Source organism: Hylaeus volcanicus, chromosome 7 (genome assembly GCF_026283585.1).
Source record: "Hylaeus volcanicus isolate JK05 chromosome 7, UHH_iyHylVolc1.0_haploid, whole genome shotgun sequence".
Classification (NCBI taxonomy): domain Eukaryota; kingdom Metazoa; phylum Arthropoda; class Insecta; order Hymenoptera; family Colletidae; genus Hylaeus; species Hylaeus volcanicus.
In genome coordinates this window covers 3,274,701-3,298,436 of record NC_071982.1, presented here as the reverse complement: position 1 = coordinate 3,298,436, position 23,736 = coordinate 3,274,701, and the positions used below count along the sequence as shown (strand labels likewise).

At 44.9% G+C, this 23,736-nt stretch overlaps 1 protein-coding gene across 1 annotated transcript in view; it reads right to left on the bottom strand.

The window, feature by feature from the left end:
* Positions 1-20,933, bottom strand: part of LOC128879462 (protein artichoke-like) — a 193,803-nt gene extending 172,870 nt beyond the window's left edge. The window contains exon 1 of the mRNA XM_054128619.1: positions 19,375-20,933. The gene's annotated coding sequence lies outside the window, so the exon portion shown is untranslated. The remainder of the gene's footprint in view (positions 1-19,374) is intronic.
* Between the last annotated feature and the right edge of the window lie 2,803 nt (positions 20,934-23,736).

Genomic DNA, 23,736 nt, shown 5'->3' with positions numbered 1-23,736 from the left:
ACGGCGAGAATGATGAAGAATAATTTAAAGATTCTGTGAACTTTAATGCCACCGTAGGTCCTCCAGTGACCAGGCCACGGTTGAAGGCCAGAATTCCAGCGAGAAAGTTCCACTTGAAATATTCATCGAAAGTGCAGTTGGTATTTCATCGAGGCCATAGTCTAATGGGAATGGTTACTCTTTCTCTCTCTCTCTCTCTCTCTCTCTCTGCCCGGTTATTTCTTTCTATTTTCATCATCAGTTCAACTTCATTCTCGTACCCGGCTTTCTGATACATACCACGAAGAAACCGGTGCAGATTGGAAAACAATCGCAACACGCCGGTGGTTTATGGAGAGAGCTGTGCGTGGTCCAAGAGAAGGCACGTAGTCGCCATAAATACGACGTAAACATCGCCAGGGGAGAACGCGAAATCATTAGAGCGCCGTTCAATTTGCGGTGTACGCTTGGAAAGGATGAACTCAATTTGGCCGGTGCAGCTGGGGGCTGGTTACCATCTGGAAAAGTCGAGGCGCGTTGGCAACAGCGAAACCGCGGCTCGCAATAACTGGAATTCCATCGGCACGAACGCGGGACACCTCTGACGAAGCCGATGGAGACTCAAATTGGTTCAGAAAGTATCACCTCCGAATTCCCGGTACCAGTGGGACCAGAGCCAAGCCTGAAACCGGCAGGTCTGGATGAGACCTTACACCTAATCTGTACGTTACTTTACCGAGATAGTCGGAGCAATTGTAGCTCGTGTCAAGGGGACACGCGGTATGTATCATTTATTTCGCGAATTAATTATAACGAAAATCTGCTCTGGTTTCCGCGCGAGACGCACCCCACGATTCAGCGAACCATTCGAAACCACTTTCGACGTCAAACAGACTTTCGTGATTACATCGGTAGGCGACAGAATGGCGGTTGCGAGGGGTGGTAGGGCCGGGACGGTGCGTGGTCCGTTGTTAAAAACTCTGAAACACGAACGAGACGAGCTCCCGCTCGAATTAATTTAAATCCTAAGGCCTTTGCTCGCGGAAAGACAGCCGTCGAAACGTTCGTGGCCGCCCTTTTCCGCGTTGGCTCCTCGTTGGATCCCCATTATTCGATCCCCTCGAAGCGAAAGGGTGTGCAGGATATCGGAGGGACGAGGGCTCGATCAAAGATTAACTTTTCCGCGGCTGTGGAGTATGAATTTTTCAGAAAATCAGCTTCCCGTCGCGACCGCGGAGCGTAATCACGTTCCTCGCGTGGAGAGCTTTGGTCACCCTCCGCGAACTAACGAGACACTATACAGCCGGCCCTCGACTTTCGCACGTTCTAATTTCGCATAGTTCGCCATTTCGCATATTTTCAAAACTTCAACTTTTTAAGCCAAAAGAAAATCCCAGACAATGGAAAAATGTTCTTTGGAAACAATTATGCCCAGAAATGATTCCTTGGTGTAATATACATATTTAAGGGAAAGAGCGAGATTGAAATACAGGCGTCTTACAAAAAAAACATTCGATCCTAACACAAAGCTAACTTAGACTTAATCCAAACCTAACTCAATTATAAAACTTGGGTCCAAACTGCCCTATTTCGGTTACTATTTACCCGAAGGTCTCGAACCAGACAAAATGAACTTTCAAATTACAATCTGATTATACTATACTTATTATAATACAATTGTTACTGTCCTGGGTTAGGTCTAAGAATCCAGACCTAATCCAGACCTAATCCAGTTATAAAACTTGGGTCCAAACTACGCTATTTCGGTTACTATTTACCCGAAGGTCTCGAACCAGGCAAGATGAAACTTTCAAATTATAATCTAATTATACGATACTAATTTTAATACAATCGTTACTGTCCTAGGATGATCGGACAGGTTTCACTGTGTGCCATCGATGATCCCATAATCCGTTGTCCGGAAAACTGGAATCTCGCCGCGCCAACGCGCGACATTCACTCGCTTTAAAGGTTTCCGAGTCACTTTGTATTCAGACGGTAATAGTTTCCCCACGGAAAAGTTTCCCCGTCGATGCTGATCGTGTCGCTGCATGTGCACGCCCCCGTGACGTCTTTTCGGTGTACAGGCGATCCCTCTATCCGGCGGTTTGCGATGGTAAACTGCTTCCAAGTTGCGACACGTAAGCCGATCCCAGCCTTCGAAAAGCGTCGTGTGTGAGCTGAAGCTGCGGCAACTTTGAACGTGACTCGTTATCCGTAAAGGGGATTGATGCTGAATAGAGGCAAGGAAGTAACGTGTCTTTTAAGAAACTTGAGCGAAAATTAATGGCGGAAAGGAATCCTCTTGGCTTCCACTTATTCCAGTGGAAAGGGTCTACGCAGTTTGTGTCACTGGACCTTGTTGGAAAGGTGAAGGGTTTTCCAAGCCCGTTTTGAATAAAACATCACAAAAATCATGCTTTTTTTCGGCTTCGTGACCGCGCATGATCCCTTAAAACGCTGCTTCGACATCGCCGAAATAGGCAACTGATTATAGACGTTGGCTGGTCATGGCCTCTTCCTCGCGAAAATTCACATGTATAGTCACGGTAACAGTGCCATTTTATGGTTACTTACCACGATCTAAATCAAACATTCACATTTCGACACCGGTCTAGCACTTGGACGTGTCAGTGACCCCTCCGCGTTACGGATTCAGCGACGCTCGCATCTGCCGACATCGCGTCATGCTCTTCTACCTTGTTTTATGAAACATCCAATTACGGTCTTCTAGAAGCCATCGAGGAACGCTGAATTGCGATACATTTCAATTACCGATAATGAAATGAACCGAATCCACTGCGAGTCACTTATTTCAGACCCCTCCGACTATATTCTGAAGGGGTTCTATGAAACTCGTTACGTTCGGGTCCGTTGAAACTCGGGCAACGCCGAGGATAGGGACGAAAAGGGGCGGCTTCGGGCCTGCTAATGACGAAATTAAAGTTGCTTCAACGACGTCGACGAGAATCCTCGTTACTCGCGTTCCGAAGTAAACGAAACTTCGTTCGTTTATACCTCCCTTCGGAGAGACGGCGTTCTTGCCTCGCGGGAAGGCTACATTTCCATTGGGTGACAATTTGGGCGACGCCCCCTTTCTTCCATTTAACAGGATTTCGTTACTGTGTTGGTGTTCCAGACGGTCAGATTGGCAACAGGATCGTCTGTACAATTTGATACGTTCTTGCTCGAAATGTTGCAAGAGAAATAACAGATTTATTCAGACAAGTGCAGAGCTGATCCTCTTTTACTTTGTAACCAGTTTGAACCTGCCATTATCCGTGAGCACTGTAGATTAATGCTTCTATAATAGTAACAGCCTTCTGCTACAGGCTATAGCAGTCATTAAACGGCTGTATATAGGCGGAAAGTAGGATTCTAGAACAGCGTTCGTTCAACAGCCCGAGCTTAGAAATCTTGGCACCTTGTTCTCGATAAGTTCGTCCTGTTCGAATTCTTTTGGTAAATATCTTCGCGTTCATATTTCCTGTTTTGTATGCGGCAGCCGTCACCTTGAATATCGGGAAAAAGCATTAACTCTGATTGCTGCTACTGAAAGATACGGAATGAAAGCGTGCACCAGGTCGCGTCGACTTGATGTAGCTGCCATGACGGGACTCCGGCCGAACCCCCGTTCAACCATCGCCACCCCCGCGTACACCGCATGAACAATTTCTCTTTCTCCGTGTTTCCGTGCATTTTATTTTATTCCATCGTTTTTCTCCCCTAGAAAATCGCTTTTCCGGCCACTCACATCCATAAAACCGAAAGCGTGTTGCGCGCCGGTTTCACCCTCGACGGGAGCACAGGGAGTTCAATCGGCATTCTGATCGCGCCAATTGTCTAAATCCTCGCGCATTGTTTGCGCAGCTTTGTACTGTTCCGCGAAAGCTCTCGGTGTCCATCCGCGAATCCTCGTCCCCCCTTCATCACTGTTCCCTTCATCCCCGACCGTGTTTCGCACCCTTCGTTCATCCCTCGTCGATTCTTTTCCAATTCGTTCGGGTGCCGTCTCCTTTCCGCGGTTGTCGATCCCCCGTGTATCGCGGAATGGTCCAGCAACGTGCCACAGAAAGAGGATGAGCAGATGTAGGGTTTTGATTCGACGACCAGCAGAGAATTGGAGGGGTTGAGAGAATCGAGGGGGTGGGAGAGGACTAGAAAGCGACGTTCAGGACAATTTCGCGGTCGGATAATCGCGCTTCGGGTGTCCCTTGTTACTGCTGGGCTCCCTTATCCCCGCCAACCTCTCGCCAACCCTCCAGAGGAGTATCTTGGGGGATAAGTTTGTATATTCGAACGTTTATAAGGGGTGGAATATGTATGACCGAATTTATCGGGGCTTGGCTGAGAGAAATGAAGAAATATGACTGCAAGGGGTGACTCTGTGCCGGGGGATCCAGGTAGGAAGTCAGTTTGAAACACTCGACTATAAGCGAAATATGATAAATGAGAAACATTCGCAATCGATGGCGCGGAAGCATAATTTAAGCTTTATTCGTGAAAGGCAGTATATTATCACCGCGACAACGCGCATTGGATGAATTTCGCGAAACGTATCGCAAAGATATTTGCATGTACGAGATCAAAGAGTCTTTTGAACCGAGTGTATCGAATCGACAACGTTTTACTGTACGGCGGGTTCCGAATTCATCGCCTAGCACGCGTCACGGGAGCATGAAACACCCCATAATTATACAGTCTGCTGCGGAAGTAGCCGTAGCCGGATATTTCACAGAGATATTCACTTCGATACGAGGGATGAGGGCACGCATGCGAGCCGGATACATTGGTCCAATTCCATTTCAATAATTTTATCTTAATCCCGAACTCGCCAAAACTGAAACCATCGGTCGCCATTCCGAGGACCATTCAGAGAATCGATCAGCAGCCTGTTCATTTACCTATCAGGCGACGAAACAAAGACGGACATCGCAAGATGTTTCTAATTTAATTTCACGGTTGTAAGTAGAGAAACAGGCGAATAACGAGGCTGCTGAGCGCCCGGCGAGTCCTGCGCGTTAGCGAAGGGGTGAAAGATGGATGCGCGAAACGTCGCCAGAATAATTTATCACGCTCGGAAATGACAGAAGTTTCTCTTTAACAGCGAATTTTACTTATTCACGAGTGTGCTCGGGATAATCTGTCGACTCTGATTGGGGGCTCCTCTATCCTCCGTGGCGATCTTAATATAGATCGATAATTAATTAATTTTCCATTCATATTCAATTGACAGGTTATGGGTCGATTGACAGGTTATGGGTCGCATCCAGGAAAATTGAATGGCCCAGTTCCGTTGATACGTTGCCTAACGAGTTCCCTGGTATAACATGTTAGCCGTACGATATCACATGGAAAGTAAATTGGAGTATGTATAAATTATTTTGATAGTACGCTGACTCTGAATTTCAGCCCATTCATTTGAACAGTGTCCTCTACGATGTAGGCTACGATGCGACTCGCTCGTGTCGCGCGATTAAAGAAAAAATCATTCAGCAACTCAGAGATCAGGCATCGTTTAATCCTTTGCACTACGAATTTTCTGATTTCAGAAAGGCACTGAACAGAAATCGGAAGGTGACTCGTAATCGGAACGTTCACCTTATACATATTTTTGACGAGCCTCGCTCGACACGGATCGCAAAGGGTTAATGCTCGAGAGTTTTTTTTTTCACCCAGTCTCGTCAGGAGATACAGAACGGATACCGCACAGGGAGCGCTAATTTGTTACACGCACACCTACGATAATGATCGATAGCGATTAGGAGCACCGTTCGGAACGAGGATTCTGGCCGCTGTCGACGAGCGCTGTACCAGCCGGGAGAGCAACACTGCTCATCTTGTCGAGTGCAACGCACCAGCGACCCGTGTATACTTATACGAACATCGGCCTTCGCATGATTGATGACGCTTTCCTCGGTGCCCTATCGACGATGCGCGTGCATCCACTCCGCATTATTATTGCGAACCACTACGGGACCATCCCGGCGTATACGGTCGTCTTGGGAAATTGGGACCGCGCTGAACAGCCCTCTCGAGGGTCGCGTTCACGTGAACGAGGAGGCTTGGCTCGTGCCGTGGAATGGATTTCCGTGGCGCTCGGGGATGGTTAGGAAATCTTAAGAACGGAATTGTTCTCTGCTAGTAGCTCATCTTGCTGGTAATTATTCCTCCGGTGTGATTGAATCGCGTTCCCTGCCGTCGCGAACGAGAGATTCTTTTTATGTTTCGAATTCTCCAACCAGGCATCTATATTTTACTCGAGGAGCAAAGGAGAATGTTTCCGTATCCAAGGAATAGAAATGGCTTGAGGGAAGTTACGATCGACATGCACTCGTGAGCATTATCGCCGATGATTCCCTCCGTGCTCATTTCACAGTGGAACTCGCGAAATTGTGTTAGCTGCTCCATTGTAACCACGAGAAGACTTACGGTTCACCCGTAATACCTGAAATCCACGGAATCAAGCACGCATTGTTGAACATATCTGTCTCGATAACTCGTATGATGAGCATTAGCGCGAAATGAGAATCGCGTAGTCGGAAGAGAGGCTAACGCTCTCTAACGACAGTTTTGTTCACTTTCTTAATTCCTGGAGAATTGGGACTTTGGGGAACGACTCGTAGGTACGAGGTTATCGTAGGTTTAAGAAACCGTCGAAGATGTAACCGAAGGTACAGAGGGATAGTCGGCAACAGGAGTGTCCTTTTCCGAGATGGCGTCAAGTAATCAAGCGTGGTTGCCGGAATAATTTCGAATTGGCCAAAGTCTACGGAATGTTTCCCCGTGGAGGCTGGAATGGCGGATTTACTCTCCGTCTAACTGTTCTGCTACACTCGCTCTGGAGCTATCTATCCAACTTGGCCCGCTACCATTAATTTAGATTCACAGAGATTAACTCGAGGACTCCGTGTTGTTGGTCCTTTCCCTCCTAAACGCACTTTTTCACGTGTAATACCACGAATAATCGATATCGAACATGAGCTACGTTAAATATTTCCTCTTCAGAGAATTGTCCCTACTCTTGGTGGAAAATCCCGCGGAAATTCAGCTACCGGTATTGTTGAGGTCTCTGGAATTATTATCGTTCAGAACCCACGCGACCAGTCAACAATCACGAGTTCAAAGTTTTAAACTCTCGTCTTTGAGCAACAGTCACCGAATGCACACTTCCACGAACGCAGATACCTAACGAACGACCACAGAATTGATTTTACATGGAGAATTCGGCTTCTTGTTGGAATGCCATGGCGTGGCTACTTCCGTGGAGCCACGTGACTGGAGAATATTCATGATTGGACTCTGTCCCTCGATCGTAAAGGGGCTTCAGACCGTCGTGCGATCCGACTGTGCCCGCTGCCGGTATTAGCGTCGAGTCACGCAGGACGCTGGAACTTGTTTGAGCTTATAAGCGACCGAACCCCGCTGTAATTCCGTATTCCGCCAACTCGTCGAACTGTAATTTCATTTCGAACCGGTCTGTCGAGAATACGTCCAGGTTCTCGTAATATTTTGAAAGAATTATGCCCATCTCGGTGAGACGGAACCAAGTGAGTCGAGGGGAGAAGGATCTTGACCCTGTCGGACAGAAATTGGGAAGTTCGTGGGGAATCTCCCGCGAAGATTGACCGAGAATTACTTCATTTTACGTCGACGAGTTTGTTCCGCCGGTGGATATTAGACTGCTCGGAACTTGGACTGACAAGGAATCCCTCTTTCAATTAACCTCCTGAGATCCGGATTTCGCGGGACTCGTGCAAGAGAACGGACACCCGTTTCGTAGAGCCGCAACTATATCCATCCAACTTTCGTCGCGCTCTCTCCTATCATCGTACAAGCTGTCAGTTTTCTCTCTCGATCATCGATTAAAATAAGTTAACAGCTTCCTCGCGTTTTCATCGAGCCTCGCATTCGTTCACCTGCTTTCATTCCGAAGTGTCAATTAATTTAATTCATTATTAATTGAATATCCGTCGTGTACATTTTAATGGCCGATATTTTATCGCTATTTGCTGGCGACCCAGTCGCCAATAATAGCATCAGAAACTGTTTCGCGACGATAACATTCCCAATTAAATTGATCAACTGTTTCACAGCGTATTGCATACCCGTTGCACACGTCGAAAATTCTGATAAAATTTCGCAGCAAGATAATACCTCGAGCTAAAGTGAGGTAAAATTTCGAAGTAAATTTTTCTCGCGCAAGCTTTGTAACTGAACAAGTTAACAAAATTGAAACGATATTCTAGATTTATAACTAATAGGTGGACAAAATATTAGTAGAAGGATAGCTTGGTGATTTGATCCTTTGATTAAAAAGGATCTTCTTAACGTTTCTTCGAAAACGAAGCGTTGTATGAAGATATGTATGTAAGTTTGTTGTCTATTGATACAAACTCAGGCGCACGATTCGAACTCTGAAGGAGTCGTTACGGCTAACTGCTCGCACGCCTCGAGATTCGGGCAGTTAGTTACAATCGCGCGAGAGATTCACAGCTACGATTCTGCTGTCTAGAATCTAAGATTATTATATTGTAAATTATTAGGCCTGGATCTTTAATCCTAATCCGACTTTGTTGTTGAATCAGGTAATGCACCGGGTGAAGATCAATTGTGTTATTCATGTAATTATTTAGTAAGAAGTAGTTAGAAGTTAGAAGTAATAATTATGTAATTATCTTTAATATAATATTGCAATATTATTTTTGCTACATCAACACAAGTCGTCATTTTACTCTCTCGATTTCCGCATCCTTTTTGTTACAAGCCCCAAGCTTATAACTTATATGTATTGCATAAATTTTAACAGTTTTTGAATAAACAACTGTATGCCAGTTGATCAATGACGGTGAATCGTAAAACATACCGTGATTGGGGACATACGAGATAGATTAGCTAAAAAGCCATTCACAGGGTTAGTCGTAGAATGACAGATATACCCGATGAATTACTAATCTCTTCGTGTTCGATCACGTTCGATGAGTATACTCTAATGCTCACGCATGTGATCGAAATGCCATTAAACGCAATCACCGTTGCTGGTTGTACGATCTGCAAATTTGGCTCGAGTACAATTATTGGATGATTTCAGCCGCAACGAAAGGCTCGCTTGAAAAGCTCAAACGACGCGCAACTAAAGCGCGAGTTCATGGGTATTCATGAAATTTTCATCAGAGATTGTAACTCTGGGAACTCGTCCAACACATTCAGGTAGACTGAATTGCCTTCAGCGTTCCTTTATTTAGGAGTATAAATATTCACATACTTATTAAGTTAGGTCTTGCCAATCTTAATAATTAATAGGTAAAATCCAAGCACGTTCTTCGTAATTATCAGGTTCTGTCTAAGCCCTATCTTCATAACACCGAGATATCTGGTTCACTTTGCTTTTATCGCTTCTGTTTTGTACTATTTATGTGCAAAGTAGTACCGATATGATTAATTAAATATTTAATTGATTAAATAATCTCTGTAAGTTATACAACGTTTAGAATGCATTGTATTCTATTAACTCCATTGAAAATATCTCAATCGTATCATTCTCAACGCTCGTACGAATAAAACTTGTATATTGATAGACATTCAAGACGTAGAATCATAGTTCCTTGGGATTTGAAACTAGTATAACTCCATTGCATTGTACATCCACTTGCTACATGTACTAAGGGATTGTGAAATTTATGCAAAATGCATGAAACTTCTCAACAAATCCCTACTGGCTCTACTATACCCTCGGGAGCTATTCCTTCCACAGTTTAGTTAATCCTTTATGAACTCAGTTTATCACTAACATTCTCTATAGTATCGTTAACTGAAAATCATACATTGTAAGCCTTCTCCAAGGAATACAGCACAGTTCACGTTAATAGTTATAGACTATATACTCCATACCGTTGTGCACAATAAACACTTTCAATAACAGTCTACACTAGACGTCAAAGCTCACTTGTGTAACTATCCTATCATATAAACAGAATAAGTATTTATTCGAGTCATTAATCGTGAGATATTTTTCTATATTTTAATATCTATTAATTGGACCAACTAAATATTAATTTCTGACAATAGTTACATTAATTATTAACGATACTTATTATTTAGATAATGACAAAGAATATGACTTTGCTGTGATATTAATGTTTCGCGAATTACTTTCTCGATAGATTCAACGAGCCTTCGAATCGCTCGCACGCGGTTATTGTTCGCCCTCCCCCTTCTCTACTTCGAGAGACACAAGCGAGCCACGGCCGCGACTCAAACAAGTATGCGAAGGGCTAGAGCACATTCTTCGACGATTCTTTGATTTAATTACTAACATTTTCTTGATTATCGTAGCTAGGTATTGCATCGAACGACGACATCGCTTCTGATCGCATACTGTTGAGTCTGTCAAGCCTTACGAAACAATTTTTTCTCATAAAATTCACACTACTGCGCAAAACGAGTTAACAAAAATGCATAGAGCTGCATGGGTCTTACAAACGCGTCAATCCTCTCAATTTTCTCGCAGCCTCGGAATCGAACATCACCAAAAACAGAGCAGAAAGTGGTATTAGAGGGCCGGAGGCGGCAGGTGGAACGTCGTTCGCAAAAGCAGCCGTCAAATCATCTGGCCCGTGGCTGTGATCGCGCGTGCTGCTTTCAGAAACCACCAGGAACACTTCAGCGGGCAAGAAGCTTGTGTTTATGGTGACATTGCAATCAAGCGATCGTTGGCGCGCCGAGCGATTGCTTCAACCTGCAGGATCGACGAGATTTCTGTTTCGCCTCGCGGCCATCCCCTGAATCGACCATACGTTTACCTTACAACGCCTCTACATCTGACCCACATACATGAAAGCGTCGCATTCGTCTCTGTTCGGCCGTTTCATCTCCGCGGGGATCGAATCTCTCTGTTTATGAGTCACCTGTCTGCCTTCGTGCAGTGAAACACGAGTTCTTTTTTAGCTTGCACCAGTTGCGAGTATTTCTTTTCCTTGTCTGGGCAAATAATGTACATCTCTTCAACGCGATATCGAATTTATTTAAAAAAATGTCACCGAATAGATCGTAACTTGAGAATTGTTGGTAATTTCCGTACCGAAAGAGCGATGACCTATTTTAACTTTTTAACTATTTTAGCCAATGTAGGTCGCCAAAATTGATTTCTGAAGTTGAACTGTTTCGTAGTCAGCGACAGTCATAAATATCGGCATGGTTTATGCAAAATCAATTTTACGATTCGAAGTATTTACTGTTTCTTCATTTATGTACTTCTTCGCTTTCAGCCGCAATAAAACCTAACCCCGCGGAGCGATACACGCCAACTTTTCCTATGCTTCACAAACGTCCAATGAAAAAGAAAAGAACGCCCGGGCAGAGAGCAGCGAATACTAAAAGCAATCATGGATGAGTATACTGTGTGCGGACGTGCAAGTTTAAAACGGATAGCATGGAATATTAAGGCCACCGCGGAAGAGAGAAACGAAATGGGCCTCTTAAAGTGAAATAATAGACCACAAAAATCGAAAGTCGAGAATAGTCGAATCAGTTATAAGTAGAATTAAGAGACTCTAATTAATCCCTATCACTTCTTACGATGTGCCCGATAATTATCAATTAATTTTATTTTCTATCGGGAATATAACGTTTCAATTCAATATTATTAAACTATAATTAAACAATTAAATCAACCGAATGAATCTACGCGGTATTTAAAGCTGCGGACAAGGTAACTGAATATTCTGCTTCCAATTCCTCACGAATCTGAGGTAGCTGAGATTCGAATTCTATATCTATCGAACAAGAATACGAATACGGTTGAAATGTCATCTTGGAAATAACCCGACATCCCTGAATAATTGAAGAATTTATTAACGGTCCTCTCTGGTAGCAGCGGCGTTCATCAAAGTTAAATAAAATATACGTAACGACAATTTAGAGAACACACTTTTCGCTTCCGTTTCGTGCCCGGCGCGATGAAAACGGTCCACGTTTTCTTTGACGCGTTCCAGGGGAGTCTTTCGCCGCCGGACGTAAACTTCTAATCAGCAGCGACAGAGAGACAGCTACGAGAGGGACTCCTGTAAATCCTTTGCCGATAATCACTGGAATTTCTCCGGTAAATAGACCCGGGCCAAGCCTCCCAGCAGCCGGGCGACTTGCCAAAGCCCTGCCATCGACGGAAATCTTTCCGAGGCAAGGATTTCGTGGTCTATCCCAGGGTTTATCTGTCGTTCCGTGGTTGCACCCTGTAGCGCGGCGCGACCATTGCAATTGCATCAGCAAAGACCCGGGCAATCTGGCGAATGGGACACGAGGACATTTAGAAACGCTGGATCCGTGTAACCCGGGCCCCCCGTAGTCGCATTTGAGTATTGATCACCGCGGAACTTAACAGGTCGACGATCACAGTTAGGTGATGATAAAACCTACGAAAGGTTGGCTACTACTTCAGGGACACCTAGTCATCGCTCCTCATGCTTGCTGTAGTTCAGATTGGAGGATGACCAGGTGTTCTAGATAAGAAGTGGATGAAAATCGACAAACTATAAAATGATCCGCACCTGATCCCCAAGGACACCTCTTTAAACGGAGGAACCTCTTTGTCGAAGGATACGCCAATCATTCGACTTGTCAATCATTCGACTCGGCCAGACTGCGCCAAAGAAGTAAAAGTTGAATCGCGGCCGAGATTTATGAGCTTCGATGTTCCAACTCCCTTGGGATTTCCGCGGCATTCGGCGCTCCGAAGGCCCGCGCGGCGGCCGAGATTCGAGAGACGTTCGAGGAGAATTGAAACGCCATGTTCCAGATAGAATCATACACCGGAGAGCCGGGGAGCGGAGACGGGGATATACGGAATCGAAGAAAGGGAGATCGCTGAAAGCCTGTCGAGGCTCAGAGACTCGCAAAGACACCGTCATAGCGCGGAGACGTTCCACGGCTTTCAGACGAATCCCGGACCTGGCTGCGACCTCCGTATCGATGGGTGGATGGAGAACGCCCGCGTTTCGCGTAAGAAATCTTTCATGAAGCGAGCGGGATTGTATGCTCCGCGTACCTCGATCGGCGGTGGCATTACCGGGGAAGGAGAGGGAAAGGGTAACAGCTTGAGAGCTTAACCTGCCCGTACATTTTGATTCCATCCGCGTTCCGATGCCGGCAACGATATTGGATGACGCGGACGGAAAAGTGAATTACATTTATGGCGTCTATTATGGTAGCTCCATGGGTCTCCTTTCGGATTCCCCAGCGACGGGAATGGTATTTGCGCATCGTGTCCCGCGAACGCCGTTTCGCTCGTGGCGAAAGAGTTATGCGCCCGACCGGAGGCGCGTTCGCCTCCCGCGGACGCGTATAGCTGTTTAGCTTTTCTTGCTTTTGTCCTCCATTCCCCCTTAGGGGAAGCGACTTTCGGAACGCCAGACCTTACGGCAGAAACGAACGTGCTCCTTCATGAAACATTATCTTCCGGATAGTTGGGTCGTACAATGGGGAACACGATGCTATTGAGGTCTCTTGATTGTTTCTTTGCCTGTGTCTGGAGCGGCAAGTGTATACAGAGTGTCTACAAGTCAGGTACGGGTGGATAGGGAAAGGATTTGTCACGGTGAAGCCTACAGAAACGCCCGTTTGTTTGTTGAGAATAATGAATCTTGATTCATTTAGAAGGAATTGCCTTTTGGAAGTAATTGCAATTAGGGAGGATTTGGCGGAGCGTTTTTTTTGAGACTTGGTTGGACTCCAATTCCTATTGCATTAAGGATTTGAGAGGGGTAGGAGGGAGAGCTCTAATGCATTCGTAGTAGAATATCATAGAAATTGTAGTGAATACAGTCCCTTTGCTCCCCACCCCTTCAGTTCGTAGGTACCACGCCAACTCGCGAGGAAAAGTCTGTAGGTACCACGCCAACTCGCGAGGAAAAGTCTGTAGGTCCCTCGCAAATCCTTAGCCTTCTCCAAAAGCTCAGAAGAATCTGGACAAAGCTTTTCCAACAATTGGAAATTCCTCAGTAAGGATCTGTTTCGAATAGCAGATTGCTGTTAAAAATCGAGCCGGAAATAAACGAGAGAAGCGCGAATGATTATTATAGATTAGGTTTCCAATACCTGTCGCTACACACGCGAGATAACCCCGCAGGTGGGAAAATTCGCGCCAGAGAAGCATCGAAGCTGCTGACAAAATATTGATACGTCTAATTCGGTGTAGCACAGGTGCGACGACGCTGTTACATGTTAATTACACGGGACTTGCGGTTTCCCTATTACGAGCGCTGTCGATATGTTATGCGGTGTTTCATGAATATTTCATCTCAGGCTTGTAAGTCCGTTCATCTCGCTGGCATCTTGGTATTACATTCCAACCATTAAAGTTATGCGCGTATAAACGCGATCCATTCGTGCCTCGACAGAACGAAATATCAGTGCCGAGACACTTTTAATGCAATCGTGACGTCCAAAGTTTACTTTCTGTAAAAGCGGGTCGCATTATTCAAGGAGTTAGAGAACTATTCGCATGAAACTTTTCGCGTGTTCCCAAGGCACCCATGTAGAAAGTATACCGATATGGAACTGGAACTACTCCCCAACACCTGGAGGTTAGCAGTTTCGCTCGCGAGGTATCAAAAACGTATATAGAGTACTGTTTAGAGTGCTTCGCACAATGCTTGAGGCTCGACACCGTCTGGTATCATTAACCGAGGGTCAGTCGAGAATTGTTACATGAAACTGGTCGAACCGAAAAGGGTCAAACTATTTTCCGACATCTGGGGCTCAGCAGCTTCAAACTTAGAGCGTCAGAAGTATTACATGCAGTAGTGCCACGCGTAATACTCCTAAGTCGGAACCGTCTGGTATCGGGGGTAGGTCGAGAATTTCTTCCCTCTTAATAGGAATAGTTTAGACGACCGGCTAATCAATATTCAATTGATATTCAAGGCATCCATGTGTTCCGACGCTCCATACTTTATTATTCATCGGACCGGTGGAGTTTCGGGTCTGGAAGTTCCGGAAGTGGCACCACCGGTGGCGTCAACAGATCGCCCTGGGATAAGAAGATCGTAGACTTTTTGCCAAAGACGCGATCAGTCAGGTCTTGGCCGCATTGTGGCGGACAGGCCGGCAAACTTCAGTCACCGGGAAGCTAGGTCCCGCAGACCGAATAGAGCGCTCCTGTATCCGGATCGCAAAAACTTTAATCGGTTTACCGAACGGACCGGGCAAACCGATGGGAGATAATTGAAATCCACGTGGAAAGCAAGGGCCCTCCGGAGATTGCCATTAATTAGAGCCATAGATCACTCGGCGTGGTTTGTGACAACCGGCCAGATCCTCGACCCTCTCTCTGCGTTAACCTGCTCCGTGGCTCGTCTTTGCCGTGACACTGCTTATGCAACCAGTATCTCCAGCAACCGTTTCTCGCCCGTTGCTACCAGCAGCTACCGACCCGATAGCCATATCTGCTGGGATTGCATAACCTATCTGCAGTATCGTCTGAAATAGCTCTTGAATTAGGGACCAGGCCGGTTATGAATCAGCAGTGGCTGATGAGTGATCCTGCGTTGCTGTCTATTACCTATGCCGCGGATGTTAGCTACGCGTGCGGCGATGATTAGAGTGCTTTTGAAGGCCGCCCCCAGTTATGTTGTTTAATGTTAATTAAGCGGTTAACGTGGGTCTCGGATTTGAAATACTGATAAATGATCTACGACGCAATTAGCCACTGAAACTGGCGGTCGGAAATTCAGAATCTGATATCCCGTAAGTGGTTCCACTGGGACCACTGAGTGGGAATGTTCTCAGACATGTAAATGATGTTTTATAGTAACGATTTAATGGGCCATAAGAAATTCTATCTATTCAAGTTACGTTTAACCAATTCACTGACAACTACGAGATGCCTCGTAGTTCAAATTGATTGCAATTACTCGAGGGATAAGTTTGTAGACTTTTCAGTCACGAATTATTGGAAAAGAAAATTTAATATCACTTTTTATTTTCAAAATAATAACTTAGGAAAAACGCTTTAAATTTGTCTGGCAGTGAATGGGTTAATTCTATTCCAAGTCTTCGTTCTTACAGAATTGTACAGAAACATACTATTGGGCTGTCTGGAAAGTCTATGTCGATTTTTAGTAGGCGGTACAGGTCCGAATATATCGGAATGGCTGAAAACAAATAACATGTGTACATTCCTTAACAGGTGGAAAGGTGTGGAACAAAATGGTACATATATAATTCAATAAGTATACATCAGAATTTAAATATGCCTTTGAATTTTTCTTAAATATAGGTATGAACTTTCCAGACAACCCAATAGATTCCACAAATATTAGAATTTAACTCGATTAAACTGGTTCCAATATATCTTTGTGGAACATGTTAGACACGTTTCAAAAGGTGACTTGCAGGTTAAATAATAGAACAGTATTGTTAGCTGCAGTATGTATGCGTGCGAAAATAGATTTAACGACGCGCAAGTGCTGCCATCTAATTATCCCACGGGATGCATTCGTTTCGCGCGAGAACTATACATTGGCAATGATACACGTTCTAAACCCAAGCCTAAAAGTGACGTTACTGAATACTTAACCATCGACTATATTTATTGCATGTTTAGAGATCCAAGATGAAATCTGGAACGCCCGATTGATGAATTGATATTTCGGTCGCCCCGGATGAAAGCACACTCAAGCCCGAGAATAAGTTAAAAAAGATGTTACAGCCACTTCTATTTCATAATCGAGTCAATTTATTCTGAAATTCTGGCGATGAAATATACATAAGGACGTAACATTTCAATGGACACGATTTGAATAACCCAGTAGATGAATACAGTGATTCACTGCTACTGTCGCATGCTTATTCCTACTTATTCTTAGAACTTCAGCACTGACATCTCGACAAACATCACTTCTTGCATTCGAGAAGTGTCGCAGCGGCAATTTTGGTCACGCGAATATTTTAAATTAATAAATTCCAATTAAATGTTAGAATAGAGCGATCGAATGAAAATTACCGCAAACAATGATGCCTCAACTACCTGCAATTTTAATTTGAATAAACGAGCGACGAAAGACACTAGTCACAGGTTAAATATTTGAGTTATAGAGTGCTCTCACAATCGAGAACGAAACGACTGAATAATTGAAAGGCTTAAGTGTGGAATCGAACGAATGAAACAGAAAAGTAAATCGATAGTGTGACGCGAGTGGAAAAGGGAACGAGTTAGTAAGTGCACGAGGGAAAGTAGGGGAAGCGACAGAGGGATGAGCAGATAGAGAAGACTCATTCTAATACCGCCAGTGGCTGCTAACAGGAATATTCCGTTCTGGATTCAAATTGCGAAACTTTGAACAGGTTTCCATCCCTGTCTCGCTTCCCTCGTTCAGCTACCGCTGTCTTTCTCCGCTTGGTCGAGATCAAAGTATATATGGGCTGGCGAGTGATTTCGAAAACGATCATTCCAGTTAGCACTGCTCTTTAGCGAAGGCGAATATGCATTATACACATTGTTTTTCGGACGATAACTACGGATTAACCGGCAGCCTATTCGACTCGCGATTTCTAGCTGGCTCGTTTTATCCCCTGACGATGAATTTTTTACTTGGAGAGTAGTTACAAGAATTATCGATTACGTTTCAACTCTTGGATTTGGGTCTACTTCTCGATTAAAAAATTCCATCGAAATTTTTAATTTAAAACATTAATCTACACTCCCGATTTTAAAATTCCACTGTAATTTTTGATACGAATAACGCTTCGCTCGAAATTTTTAATTTAAAATAACAATTTTCACGAATACCTGAGTTTAACAATTTCCTGGGAATTCCATTACAGATACGATAATCAAATTCGAACTAAAACTCGCAACATCGATTACGTGAGAGAGTGTAATTATTACTCGTTGAGACCACGATCGAGGTGCGAGTCAATTTTGCAAAACAAAGAATTAAGATGGAATTCTTTGATTTTTATATAAATTTCTGCATAAACTCGCCACGTCACGCGACCATTTTTTACACCACCAGTTCATTGATTCGTTTAGTCACACACTAAACGAGTCACTCACTCTTTCCTTCATTTTCAATTCATTCACTCCTTCAGCCCGTCGCAGACTGTCCTCTTTTTCTCCCTCTATGGATCCATCAATCTTTACGCCCCCTCGCCGCCAACCCCCTCCATGTTTCCATTACACATCTCACTACCTATCTCGGAATCCCCAGCGACGTTACACGGGACGCTCTCGAGGGTTTAACTCGAGCTGACAGTACGGAACCAGTTATGGAGCACAACTGTGCAACCGTGTCAAAGGCATACCGGGAAACTGCTGCTCACGAATTCGTCGAATTTCGAAAGCTGCTGTTCCCTGTACTCGCCCCACCTTCTCCTTTCGCGTTATCTGCTTCTCCTCGACGAAAATTCGCGTTTTCGGTATCGAGGCTCGCGATCGGCTACCGTTTAACAGATATGCGAGGGTTACATGGTTCCACGCGCGAAAAGCTCAGCGCTAGGCTCATTAACTCTTTGACGAGTAAGCATTTCTGGGAAACACACATATTTATAGGAATATCAACTCTGATAGTGCAACGAATTTTAATAATAATCATTAGGAGGTCATGAAAGGAATTAATATATCACAGAACTAATGAATCGTATATTTATTCCTTTCGTGATATTTGCTGGAGTCGAATACTGGAACAAAATTGCCTCCTTGTTTTTTTAATCATTTCAATAATCCTGTTTTCTTATGACACCGAGAATGTCAAAGTTGTGTCTTCTCATAATAAAAATAGAAATGTCGAAGTTGAAATCCTTGTATGAAAATAGGAATGTCAAAGTTGAATTATCTGTATCAAAATAAAAATGTTAATAAAACAATGGGGCTCTCATCGTTGTGCTTGTAAAGATGCTTCACTTTGAATCTCGCTGCGTTCAATTACGAGGTTATACCTATCAAAGAAGAGGATCGAGATAGTTGTTTTCATACTGCCGGGCAGCCCCGGACTATACCAATCAATTAACTTAATTACTTAAGAACATGCAACGAGGAGACTTGAATGCTCATCGTTGCCCGAGGCAAATCGGATCAAGGTTTAAAGACAAAGGACGCCTACGCAAGCCGTCGTAATTCCGACGAAGATTACGCCAGAGATTCTACTAAAACGAGAGAGCAGTCATCTAGGTTCCCGTAACGCGGCTCTTTTGTCACGCAAATTGAATCCGCTCGACACTTTGTCGGGGAACAGGCCGGACGTCTGCCTAAATATTGTCTCGACTCCGCGAGGAGAAGTTCAGTCGAATCAAATTATCAAGTTCTCCGCGTGCCCCCTCTGCAATTTGCCGGCACGTGTTTATCTCGAGAACCCTTTCAAACCTATCCATTTATTACGTTCTAGCGCTACTCCCACTCACCTTTCGGCTGAATGTAGTTCAACAGCGTCTCGGAACAAAAAGAAAACGTCACAGAATCCTCCCCACACTTCGTTCAGTCCACTCCAAACCTCGTCGTTAAAAGTTCTTAAACGATGAAACTTCGCACCACATGATTCTCACTGTTCTCACACCGCGTCGAGCACGCGCATAATCGTTTTCGTACGCGTACGCTACCCGCGGAAGACGCCTAAGCCCGGACGGGGTCCTGGCAAGTAGGAGTATCTCGCGATACGTGGCCGTGGCGGCGACTAACTCTCAAGTTCGACCACGCGGCTCGTGCTTACGGCGCGCAATTGCTTCGCGCAGTCGAAGACAGGAGCAGGGACGAGGACGGCTAGGCAGCAACGAGACCCCGGACGCCGCTTTTCAAAGTTGAAGTAAACAGAAACATCCACTCGGGGCTTCCCCGGTCTCGTGTCGCTCCCGGTGCCAGCGCAACAGCTGAGACATTCGACAGCTGCGGATCGCTGCGCTGAGAATTGCTTACTCGAGAATCGTTTACACCGTCGACGTGATTGCGAGTCGAGCCTGGGGACACGCCGCATGTTCGAGTCAAATTCTGTACCACGAGCTCACGCGTTTGTTACAGGTTAAAGGGTTAAGCGAAGACAAGATCTCGAAAAAGTCGTAGGCGAGCTGGGACGTGACAAGTACCTCGATAAAAATAACCCTGGCAGGAATTTCTACTATTCTGTTTCGTCTCCTTCGAACAATGTCCCATCCGCATAGTTTCGCTATGTACCCATAGGTGTCAGCACTATTTATTTTTTTTTTTGTATAGTGCTACAGAGCTACTTTCTATTCGGCTTTTATTCAGCTTGAAAAACTGGTGCGGACGTCCGGGAATCGAACCCAGGCTCTCAGTGTGGTAGTCGGCTACGCTACACACTCCACCGTCCGCCCTGAACACTATTTAGGTGATCCTATTTACGCGACCCAAATAAACTTTCAGGACAGTTGAGTCCCTGGTGACGAACATGGAAAGTGGTCGCGGGAACCGTATACAATTACCTGCATGGCGTCATAGCCGTCACAAGTTCAACGAGTTATGACAACGTAACCTTCAAATAACCTCTAACTAATCAGCACAATTCTGCTAGCGGCGAACAAACTAATTGGACATCCACAGTATTGTTCATACGTTAACTAAAGCCGGACACGTATGCACACGACACCAGTTCGAAGTTAGCTCTTGATGCTTTAGAATCTGTTGCGGAGGATGCTGGAGGCGTTGCCCGAGTCCTCTTCGAGATCCGTATTCTCAGAACTATGGAAACTTGATTCCCGATTGTTTATGTTGAAATCAAGCGGTACTACAGTCGAATCCAATAAAGACGACCACCTCACGTGTCAAGGAAAGGAATACACGGAAGACTTTCGAGAATCTAGAGTAACGAGTGTCTTCAACTCATCAGCTCATCCTCAAGTCAAGGGTAAAATAATTCGACGTCGAAAGTATTGCTTATGCGCAAAGTGTATCCTCCAGAAACTTATCAGTCGCTCAGGCAGGTGATCTTGATTGTAGCCGGGCTCGTGTACGCTAGGTTCGTTACAGTACCCAGTCAGTTTAGCAGTTCACCGCCTTTCGGGCATTAGAGTTTCTCAGTGGGAGGCAGTTGGAGGGTTTACACAGGATTTTCTGGGATTCAAACGTCGAGCTGTCGGTGCGGTGGAAAAGTTGGCCGACGTGCTCCTCCGTTTGGCTTCCGTATCGCGCGACAGAGATTTCCAGAATGTAAATTCGAAGCCGCGTCTTCGGTCGAGTATAAATTTCGCTGGCCTCGGCTCAATATTTCCTAATTACACGCTTTGCGACCTGTTCGCGACAAATCAACTGAAAATCCAGCTTGTATCATCCATATAATTCCGGAGAAGCTACGCGTTTCATTGTTACTCGCCCTTCCTCGTTAAAGCGCACATATCCAGGCCCGTTTGCAAGCTTTTAACGAGGGACGGGAATGAAATTTGTTTTTCTTTGTTCATTTAACTGGAGAAAAGAAATAGAGACAGCGATAATTCGACATTTAACAGAAGGGGATGGAAGAGATATCAAACCACGTGGAGCAGCAGCAGATACGATCTTGTTACCAGAACGAAATGGTTTAAAATTAGGTACCCAAGTCGCGAGCACTGCCAGTTACAAAGGAACATCATTAAGATTACAATTTCATATTTCTCTTAAGACCGAGACGAAAGTTTTAACGGTGGCGCGATTTATCAAACGCGCTGCTCGAGGATCTTTTGCCTCCGTTCAGTTCCCTTCCTGTACGTACAGCTTTTTCCCAAGAATTTGTTCAGGATTCTGCGTGTAACGTTCCGGAACACGACCGGTCATGAGAAGTTTCCTTCTTCCCGACTTCCATTCCGAGACTATGATAAATTGTTTTCGCGTAGTTGCTTGCGGTCGCAGCTTGACACAATGGAAATCTTTTCCACATTCGAAGCTCTGCTACCTCCACCACGGGATTCCTGATAAATCTAATCCGCGAGACTGCTCAATTTTTGGGAATTTGTGCGCAGCAGCTTCTAGAATTTCTGTAGCTTTTTCCTGGACAGTTAAACGAAGGAACATACTGTTCAGTCTCTCCGACAGAAATTTTTTAGCAGCGTGTTCATTTCCTCCAGTGTCCCTTTTGCGCGGAGACCGTTTAATTACGCGTGGAGAATTGTTCAACGTGAAATAACATCCTGACACATCGTCTTTTTCTGTTTGCCCTTCAGGGCTCCTATCTGCGCTTTCGTTTTTCCGCGCAAGGAATCCTACAAATTTGCACTTAATTAAAAGTAAGTGAAAACATTCTTCACGTGGCCTAGAGCGTCCTAGATAACCGAATATAACATACGATCCGCCTCTGGAGTGAATTTCGTCGAACTAGTGCTTCAACTATTTCGCGAAGATATTCACGAAAGAAAAACAAGCCTCGACGTCGTTAAGTTGAGAATTTCCGGCTTGCGTGATATTCTCTACACATTTATACAATTCCTAAGAGTCGTTAAATATTCGCAAGTCCGCTTGTAAGTAACAGTGCGTTGTAAACTCCGACGCAACTCGGGAACGCCTAGACTCCCGTTCAATTTCCAACCACCCCATCGCAATTTGCGACAACTCGCACGCGTCATTTCACCGCGGACGAAATTACCCCAGCGGTCAAAGAAGGAAAAACATCTCGGTGCACGCGAGCTCGGACGCGATTACAAACGCGCTCCTCTAATTAAAGCGGTGGCGAGTGTAAGCGGAGGGCTAGGAGTCGAGAAAGCACGGTCCAAGAGGGGATGGCTCGCGGATGGAAGGGGTTAATTTACAAAGAACGGAAGCGAAGGAAGCTAGAAACGGAAGGCGAGCCACGCTGGAGAAACGAGATACCGGAAGAGGGCGAGGGAGTGGGTGTGCCGGGATTGCGAGATGTCTTCGTTTGCCTGGTCTCATGGCGCGAACTGTTGCTCCCAGGGAGTGGACCGGTTGAAAGAACAGGAAACGCGCGTTTCTCATGAGTACTGGGTCGAATTGCTAGTCTCGGCCAACTGTTTAAGCGGGGTACGGTCCTTTAAGCGACACTGGCCTCTGGCGTCTCAGAAAGAATGGTATTTTATAGGACATACAGAGCTTGACTTGGGCTTGGCACTTTGAGGTGACATCTAGGGAGCTAATTAGTCGTCTTGTTAGAAAAAGGGTCTAACTTGTTCCTGGCTTCATTAATCCCTACGCCAATTGCATCTAGCTGAATTATTTGAGCCGTTCGCTGCATAAATCGATTAACTCCACCAGTCACAAAATATCGTAACATTACTGACGATTATTTTTTTGCTATTCTTTCTTCTTAATTTTATATACTTTTAGGCCACTGATACGCCTGTATGCATTCTACAATATTTATTTGAATTTATATTATAAAGGGAATTTTGAAAAAACAATGTGCCTTATTTCGTCACATTTCTCAACTTTGTGTTTTATGAAGCTAATCGATTTGTGCAATGAACAGCTCATTATCGATTACCTTATACTTCTGTCACACCTAAACCTGATCTCGTCCAAAGCGCAGTTGTGGTTTATTTTAAAGGTACGTCTACTTTAAAGACACGTCTACTTTAAAGATACATCGGACTGCTCTTTCAGCGGTTTTCGCCGAAATTGGTGGTTTTTGTTTCCCCCCAGCCGTGCCGCACACCAGATTAGATTTCCGCGAGTGAAAGTTCTCCCATGGGCTAATTATACCGGCGCGACGGCCCACTTCGTCGGCGCGTGCAGAGTTTCGACGGTTGTTCGGTCCTGCATTTTGTTTGGTCCTATTTTCTGTTGCTGAACGTTTGTCGACGACCGTGACGGTTTTTGCGGGTCGAAAT